A 10,128-nucleotide genomic window follows, 5' to 3' on the forward strand; every position below is an offset into this window, starting at 1 on the left:
AAGGCTCTTATCCACAGCAAAGGAGGCCTTAATCCATAGCAAGAGGGAGGCCCTTATCAGTCATCAAGAAGAAGCATATAGCCGCAGTCAAGGAAGGTCTAAAGCAACACTCAGAGAGGCCCTAGACGCAGTCAAAGGGAGGCCCTATCCACTGCAAGAAGGATCCATAAGACAACAAGAAAGAAGCCCTAGAAGCAACATGGAAGTCTTATGTTTTGTTGTAGGTACAATGTGTGAAAGAGAGGTTGTTTTGAGTGTTGTTCTTGGGTGCTCTTGTAGGGAGAAGGGCCGAAGTTTGAAGTTTAAGATCACAACAAGAAGAGGAATTCAATGTGGGTTAAATAGGGTTGTTCTGTAGCTATTCCAGGAAGACTGAAGGGTTGAAAAGAGGTCGATTATCTTGCTTGAAGCTTCAACTAAAGGATGAAACTCAACTAAAGGATGACTTAGCTTAATAAAGTTCATGATGGCCTTTTACAATCATATACTTATGAGCGAACCCAACTCTTATTATTGGGACTTATCCTAGTGTCCTGATAGGTGGGATATAGAGGACAAATACGATCTCCCTTTCTCCATTGCATTCCTCCCACCTTGAAAATCAAAAGGGGACATAATGAATTTCATATACACATACTTAATAGATATATATTCCCAATCTCTTTCCATCTACTAGTTGCGCCTGCTTGAGCTAGGCTCAAGCAATTAGTCAATCCAGAGCATGCATATCCCTACTTATTCTCCACATGCCTCTGGGTGGATCTCTCTATCCCTGTAGTGCCAGTAAAAGGTTTTGGGTATGGTAAGGGCTGCTAGCTAGTTTTTTGAACCTTTGTATTTACATCTATTTTCGCCTAGCCTTACCCTACTCTCATCTCTATGTATTCTCAAATTAAACCAACTACACAATCAAAAACTTTGTTCTTGTGTGGTATCTCAAAATACTTTTCAAACATAAAATTACAACATACTGTCACAAGGAGACTAATCATGGTTTAACGGATCAAACTTGACATCTTACATTAACAATTTCCTTTTACGTGATGCCAGTCTTCTACCCAGGCCTTGGAACCATGCCTAAAGGGGTGTACTACATGACCGAGGGTTTACACTGCCAATAAACTTAATTATAACTAATTATGAGAACAAGATAGCATTGTTTATATACCAGATTACTTAAATTAAAGATTATCTTCCTATATGGATTACAATGCACTGATAGAAACAGAGATAGTTTCCAACAAAAAGCACCAAAAAAAGAAGAAAAAGTCATAGGAGACACTTATTTCGCTTCTTCGGTGCTGGTCTTTGAAGACCTCCACCACCATCATCACTTCCACATTCATCCTCCTGCACCTCAAGAGTTGCAGGTACCACTCTACCCCTGTTTCTTGAAATCTCTCTGATAGGAGTCTCTGCAGCCTTCTCAGAACAAGGAATCATAAGTGGATTGGTTCTGTGAGGCATCAACTCCTCACCACTTTCAATAGCTTCCATCATCAACTTCCAGTTTTTAAAATCAAACCGAAAAACAAATTGGTTGTAAGAAGCTTCTCCAGATGCCATTTTTGTAGCTCTGGGAGCATTTTTGGGGACAACAAAATGTTTTCCATTTTCATTGACATTTATTTCAACTCTACCATCCTTTACTAGAAATGATAATGCAAAGATGTTTTCTACTATCTGGGAAAATGATATTCTATTTAGAACCAAATTCTCTAATCTGGCTTGCTTTTGTTTTTGCAAAATGTTAAATATGCTTGCCATATTCTTGTTTGTTTCTGATTTTTCATCTTTCAAGGATTCTTTCACTACTTCAGGTTGAGAGCTTTTTGTCGGCTTAGTCTATTTTCTCTATACTATAGCTTTCCTTTGCTTGGGTTCATTATCCATTGGTCCAAGCATAGTGCAAATTCTTGCCACATGTTGGAAAACATAAGCAGCTAAAAGCCCAATATTTCTCCATGATATTTGGGTTTGATTGTCATTTCCCTCCAAAGACCTACTTCCATATGCCTGGTCACTATAGTTTCTTAGAATATCACTACTAATAAAATCAACTGGAGTACCGCCATCATTGTTTTGTGATCTTTTAACAGTAGCGAGGAGTGTGGATGTGAGATCAAAGAGTGTATCAGTATCTGTAACTTTCTCACGAGGTCTCTACACAAAATTGTGCAAGCTTTCCACTCTAATAATTATAGCCTCAAATTTTCTAGATTCTGCTTTTAAAATATTTTCTCTCTCCTCAGGAATCGAAGTCTTGAGGGGATGATAATGGTACCTTAATATACAGTGTTGCACCATACTCTGATTGTTACCACTACATGCAGTAGCATCTTCTTTCTCTCTTGGGGGCTTACTGTGGCCTTGTTGTGATCCTTTTACCCCATGAGAGGAATCTTCCAGTGTCTGACTCAATGTTTCTTCCTCTTTAACTCTAGCTTGGGTACCAAGCCTTCTACCCATCCTTTTTATCACTTGCTTTTGGAGTTGATAGAAATGAAAATATTCAACCAAAGTTGGAAGGAAGGGCTTGAAATTGAGATTTCTGATTGAAGAATTGTCGTGAAATGGAAAGAGAGCAAGAAAAGATTTTCGTGTTGCATTGAAATGAGGGAGGGTAGGGAGTTGTGATTTCCCCTACCCTGAGAAGTCTGCTTTGTAATAGAAGAGGGATGAAGGCCCACTACAGTGGATATAAAGTACCAAGACATATGCATTGTCGAATGAAATGCGTAGGTGCAGTGTGCCAATTAAGCGTGAGGATTGGGAGAAGTGACACATGTGGGAGAGTGGCCATATTATTGAAGAATTGTTTACATTGAGGAAGGACACCAATTCAATATGGTAAGAATGTCAATTCTAGCATGGAGAGTTTCCAACACCACTTTCTCATCTACATGAAGGAGTTTACAATTTGTATATCTTTGTCTCAGTCCCATGGTGAATATATTAGTGTGAGGATCCGCTTTTCATGATCCATACGTTGGATGCTTTGCTAAACTTGAGCTTTATAAGGAAATCTCTTTAGATATCCAGAACGTCTCAAAAATTTATTGAACAATTATTATCTTGCAACAATGTTTATTGATGATAAATTGCTTGGTAATGTACACATGCATAGAAGAGTGTGACTGATGGCATGGATACTTGGCCTTTCGGGTCGAAATGGCCACCTCTAAAGATAATATTTGGAATATCCTTTGAGCCTTTCTTTGAGATGGCATCCAAGAAGTTGGAGTGAAGACATCAAGGAACTCTATATTTTAACATATTCCAAATGAATCACCGAACATGCAAGAGAAACTAAAACCAGGGGTTATATAAGTAATAGCCCCAGTGTATGGGAAATCCAGGATTTTAGAGGAATATTTCTGCATTTAATAATTGGATGAGGATGAATATTTCTGTTACACTATGTGTTGTTATTGATATGTTTGGACATTTTGGGTGAACACTTGGCCCATCTTCAAGAACATCCAATAACATTCGAGTCGAAGATAGATTTAAAGAGATCATTTATCAAATTAGTTGTCCAGCTATGAAATACAATCAAGTTTTGGAAGAGATACATCGTAGTACTATCAAATCAGATTGTGGACAATGTTAGAAAATGGATCAAAAAGGTTTTCAAAATGTCTGCTAAAATTTGACATTTAGCATTGTCTTAGCATTTTCTTATCAACTTTCATGGAGACAAAAAGTGACAGGAGAAACTTGCACAATAATGGCGGCCACTAGAATGAGAAACACAATGAATTAGCAAAATGGGATCTGTTGCTATGATGACACATGGGAAGATACTTATTACTCTCAACGTGGTTGTACAGGAAAAATAGTTTTTGCCTTTGAGTATAGTTGATATATCGTAATATAGCGGTTGTTTCCCTGCTGCAATAAAACAAATATATATCTATCTCAAAGTGAAAGAGTAACACTAGTATACCTTTGAATGATATGGGCTATGTGTTGTGCTTAATAGCTAGGAAATTCTCTATCGGCCATAGTGTGATGAAGCAATGGGTTCGAGTTTCCGTGCCCGTGCTGTCAAAGTATATCAATACAAGTGATGAAAAAACATATGTTCAATTCCCTGGAACATATCTTATTTTCATTACTTGTCTAGGATAAATCCATGGCCATAGTTGAGAAATGTAATCAAAAGAAAATAAATATTTAGTTTATTTAAACAAATGTGGCATGAGCGGAAAACATATGCACCAAATTACAAAATGCGAAAGTCAAATTTCTATACAAAAGTTTTAAATTAAAAAAATTTCAAACAGTTTCCAGGAAGTTCAACAAATGCAACTGCCCAACACTCATCCAATGGTCATTCAAGGTGGGTCAAAGCCATCCATCAATATGAAGAGATCTATAAAGGCAAATAGGGACTTTGAAGAAGGGATGCCTAATTTTTCATACCCAAAGGTTGCTCGATTATTGAGCAAGGGCCTGATGAGTTAGTGAGGGTTTCCCTTTTGTTTTTGTTTCAATCTGTTTTCATGCTTAGATTTTTGCTAATATGATGTCATTGGTTGACCTTAATATACGTTGCTGCACCATACTCTGATTGTTACCACTACACGCGGTAGCATCTTCGTTCTCTCTCGAAGGCTTACTGTGGCCTTGTTGTGATCCTTTTACCCCACGAAAGGAATCTTGCAATGTCTAACTCAATGTTTCTTCCTCTTTAACTCTATCTCGGGTACCAAGCTTTCTACCCATCCCTTCTATCACCTGCTTTTGGAGTTGAGAGCAATGCAGAAATTCAACCAAAGCTAGAAGGAAGGGCTTGAAATCTATGTTACTAGAAACCAGAAAGGGGAAACGAAACGAGAAACGACAACGAGATGAGAAACAGAGTTTGGAGATTTCACATTCAAGAAACAAGGAGAGAGAAAAACAAGACAAATATGAAACATACAACCAAGCATTTGTTTCACATTCAAGAAATGAGGAGAGAGAAAAAACAAGAAAAATATGAAACATAAAACCAAGCATTCATCATTAACATTCTCGAATACTATGGTTCATAGGTAGTTGCTCATAGGCTTTAGCTACTCACATTGGCCATTCCTTAATACTTATAGTGATCAACAAAGCTTCCATTTCTCACATAAGCCATTCTTGAATACCCATGTTTGATCCTCTAGGCTGGCAAATACAATAGTAAAGAAACACTTGGCATCGAATTCAAGTTTGATTTAGCCTTTGCATTTTCCGGATGAGTACATGATCCCACATATATTGTATATATTCTTGGATGTGACATGAGTGGACCTCAAATTTGGGATCTATTGTATCATTTTCCACACAGTTATTGGGTTATTGTTTTCATGGTTGGGTAACAAGATGGTGGAGATTGAGTTGATCTCCATTGGATATAGAGCCAAAAATAGAGGGTTGTCTCGAACTATTGCCACTTGCAGAACCATAAATACTTTGAAGACAAAATCTAAAGAGAAAACTTTCAAAAAATTATCTTTAATCCATTATAATAGAAAACTAATCTTTATAATAATAAAAATAATATATTTTAAAAGTATAGTTGAACTAGATACTAAATTACTAGTTTGTGAGAAAAAAAATTAACTAAATTATTTTACTACTAATTTATAAAAATATTTATAAAATATCTATACACATTACTAATTTATAAAAGAGATTTGATCCCTTTAGGGTGTTGGTATATCCAAAATTAAGATGGATCTAGGCTAGTATATATTATTTACCATAATTATTGTTAAAGTGTATAATGGCTATCTCATATTTGTATTTGCATTGATTAAATGATTATTATATGTAGTCATGTTTTATATTAATTATTTTAATGCATCATATATATGGTTTTGTATAGTAAATTTATTTTTATGTTAAATTTTAATAGTTAAATTTAGATATTTTTTCTTGATATTAGTTATTTTTTATTAATTTTCATTTTATTTTGTTGGATCCATTAAAATTTGTTATGTGAGTCAATATTTCCAATTAACAAGTGTGGTTGATCAATATAAATAAGTGAAATAAATTATTAAATTGTGATTTTTTTTAAATTTCTACTTAGTTAAATATTATATATAAATATCACTTGTGGTTATAACATACCAAACCATTCATTTTTAGTTGTTAAATATGATTATGTTAAAATAACTTAAAAAAGAAATGTTATCACCCATGGTTAGAACTTACCAAACCATTCTTTTTTAGTCCCTAGATTTGTTTATGCTAAAATAACTTTTGAAAAAATGTTATGGCCAATAGTTTTGTTATATTCCATGGTTTTGTACTTTATATTCGTTTAATTTGCTAGTTTTTGCACATGGTTTTGTTAGATTCCATGGTTCTGTATTTAATATTTATTTAATTTATTAGTTTTTTCTCATCAATATTCTTTCATAAATTAAAACAAGGGAGAGTGGCCTTGAAGTCTTGAAAAGAAATGTCATAATCTAGGTATTTTATTCTAGGCCCCTCTTAATAAATTTTTGGTTGTTAGATTTTTGTGCCAAGAGACCCTTTCCACTTGGGGAATATGTTATAGTATTTGGCATTTTAGCTCACTCAAAATAAAAGAAAATAAAATCAAATAAAAAAATTAAAAAACATTAAATTCTCCAATGCATAGTTTTTCTTGCCCATGGTTTTTTCCCATGGTTTTTGTCCATGGTATTTTTCTGCAATGTAGCTTATTCAAAGGCAAATAACAAAAGCAACCTAGATCCATTTTAACTATGGATCAAGTGTTGAGAGGATCAAATCTCTTCACTTAAAGAGGTTTGTAGCTAGAGAGAGAGAGAGAGATTTGATCTCTCTTGATGCTTGAGAGAGATAGATCTACGCTGGTTATTTATAATTGAAGAGGAGTATTTTCTTGTAGTAGTAATCCTAATTGTTTTGTATTTAAAATTTATTAAATGATGGATTTCTATTTTGTATTTTGATTTTTGAGACTTGTTTATTTTTATAAATTTACAATTATTTCTATCACTATTTTTATGTAATTATGAAACTTTCCATATTTATCATAGTTGAAATTATGTTTGTATTATAGAAATATTAATCAATAGTTTGTTGCTCTTAAGATTTATTATTGCAAATTACCTAACATAATCTCTCTTATCACCGGTGAAAAAAGTATTTATGGGATAAAACTATTAATGGGATGGATAATAGATAATTATTATTCTTTATATATTAAATTAATGTCTTTGGTTGATGATATTTAATATTATAGATAGTCTAATAGTTGATAAAAGTTTCTATAGGATGGTTTTATCAAAATCCTTTTCCAATCACTTGAGAGGTTATAAACCAGACCAGTGGCAAAAAATCCCAATGTTTATATAAAATAATTCATTAACTAGAAAAATTAACTAAATTATTTAACTACTAATTTATAAAAATATATATAAAAAATCTATATACATTACTAATTTATAAAAACATGTAAAAAAAACCTTATACATTTAAATTTATAATTTTATATAAAAATACACATTTTAAATATTAGATACAATCACTAAATCCACTTTTAAATAAAAGCAACAAAAAAATAACAAAAAAAATAAAATTGTAAAAACTTAACCATACACTGCTACACATCAATGGCTACAATTAAAAAAATAACATAACTTTAACTAATAAAATCCCTAAATAGTCAACATTGTTAAAGATATATTAAGCATTATTGCAAGGTGTTGTCACTAGGGAGAACACCCAACCTATTTGCAATAAACCTGTTCCGTTAGCACCTAAGCTATATATGGTTGACTTCTAACCATACACTATGAAAATGCCTTCAAAAACTATCCAGAAAACAATGCTTTTTATGATTCATGTCCACGTCCAATCGAGAAGAGATCCATATTGCAAATGAACATTAACATTTTCCATAAACAGTTTCAAGAAACGAACAGTTTTCCATACCATTCCATTTTTTATATGGTTTTTTTTAGAAACGAAGACTTCCGTTCCGTTTTTGGTAGCAGAGTTTGAAATTGAGATTTCCGATAAGAATTGTCGTGAAATGGAAAGAGAGAAATAAAATCTTTTTGTGTTGCATTGAAATGAGGGAGGGCAGGGAGTTACCCTGAGAAGTCTACGTTGTTGGTTTTTAGTTGTTTTCCTGGTGTGGTATACTACCAAACTACTATTTTTGTAATTTTTGGTGTGGTATACTACCAAACTACTATAAGAGTTTAGTGTATATTTAATATAAATTTCATTGCCAATATAGTAATTGTGGGGCTAGTTCATTTGAAGCTAAATTCTTAAAAAACAAAATCCAAATAACCTAATTTCAGGTGAAAAAGTTGGTAGATTGTTTGAAGCAATTGAAATCGAGGAAGGAATTAAAGGAGAGAAAGGATACCTGTGCAAGTAATTTCTTGGGCCCTTGAAAGAATACCAAGGCTTCTGATCCTTCCATCGTGGTCCAAATTTTTCCAGTGAAAGTAGATCCATGTTTTGTGAGCAAGCCATTGAAGAGATCCTCCTCAATCTTATTTCTCAATGCATCCAAATTCAACCATGAAACAATAAGCCATTAAAGAGATCCTCCTCAATCTTATTTCTCAACGCATCCAAATTCAACCACTAAACAATAACTCCTAGGGAATTACTACAACATTTCATGTGAAAATAGAAAACAAATTTGCAAATCAATTCTAAGAATGGTCATCGATCTAGAAACCCTAAAAATTGATCCAATGACCTATACCTGTTTCCATATAGCCACAGATCAGATTGTACTGTGCCCATGGTCTTTCCTTTTTTTTCAACTACTCAACATACATTTCATGTGAAAATATAAAACAAATTTGCAAATCAATTCTAAGAATGGCCATCGATCTAGAAACCCTAAAGATTGATCCAATTACCTGTACCTGTTTCCATATAGCCACAGATCATATTGTACTGTGCCCATGGTCTTTCCTTTTTTTTTCAACTACTCAACATTCATTCGAATACACTAAGGCGGGGAAGAAAACTTGTTTTGGTCTTTCATTTTTTTTTCAACTACTCAATATTCATTGGAATACACTAATGCTGGGAAGAAAACGCTACATAATGGTCTTTCCTCTTTTTTCAACTACTCAACATTCATTCGAATACACTAAACGGGGCAAGGAAAATGCCGCAAAATGGTCTTTCCTTTTTTTCAACTACTCAATATTCATTCGAATACACTAAGGCGGGAAAGAAAACGCTCCAGAAATTACATTTTTAATTTGGATGATCGTTAAATTTTTTAATTATAATTATTTATTTTTTTTATAAATTTTAAAAACATTATATTTTATGAATATATCAAAATTTATGAAATGTATATTTTCTTATCTTATTGTATACTCATTTCAAAAAATTATATTTTTTATTTTTCAAAATTACAAAATAATTAACCATGTTGTAAGTTGTAATTTTAAACAAATTCAGATTTGGATTTTATATAATTAAACAAAAAAACTATAAATATTTTTTATTAATGTTTAATTATCTAATAATAATATTATGGGTTTCCATGTTATTTAAACAAATGAGATTTGGTTTTATAATTATTATGTCAAACTTTAAAGAAAAAAATTAACTTTTAACAATGCAATCTCTTATAACCAATTTGGATGTAGTTCATTGTTATGTGATGCAGGAGCATCTGGTCGACAGGGCACAGACCGAGAAGAGGCAGACCAGGTTTCTGAAGAAGATTGGGAGAAGTGAATATTTCAACAGTTGGACAACAAGACTGTCATAGTTTTTTTTTTATTATCATTTTGTTCTTTAAGGATTAAACTACAACATTTAGTTTATTAGCTTAAGTGTCTTATTAACTTGTTTCTGTTGCAATTGTAATAACAGGTCCTAACTAAAATTGTTAAGGGCTTGTAGTTATAGGCTTTGAATTAAGATTATTAGAGAATTAGACAAAAAGACCATAAATCATTGTAAAGCATCAAACCTTTACGAGACAGAAGGAACAGACAAACTAACAATAGCCAAGTCACGTAACTGGAGTAACTGTCAAGTAAACTGTAATCTGGAACTAACTAACAGTTACCTAACTACTGAACTATTGTATAAGAAGACAGGAAAAATACATGTAAAAGGTTCTGGAGTGTGACATTG

At 32.8% G+C, this 10,128-nt stretch overlaps 1 pseudogene; it reads right to left on the reverse strand.

Annotated features, from left to right (window-relative positions):
* Positions 1–1,269: 1,269 nt before the first annotated feature.
* LOC149141577 (non-structural maintenance of chromosomes element 4 homolog A pseudogene) lies at positions 1,270–2,469 on the reverse strand (annotated as a pseudogene).
* Positions 2,470–10,128: the final 7,659 nt, after the last annotated feature.

The sequence above is a fragment of the Pinus tabuliformis genome, chromosome X (genome assembly GCF_031772625.1).
Source record: "Pinus tabuliformis cultivar Carrire ecotype Pingquan chromosome X, CPIR1, whole genome shotgun sequence".
Classification (NCBI taxonomy): Eukaryota; Viridiplantae; Streptophyta; class Pinopsida; order Pinales; family Pinaceae; genus Pinus; species Pinus tabuliformis.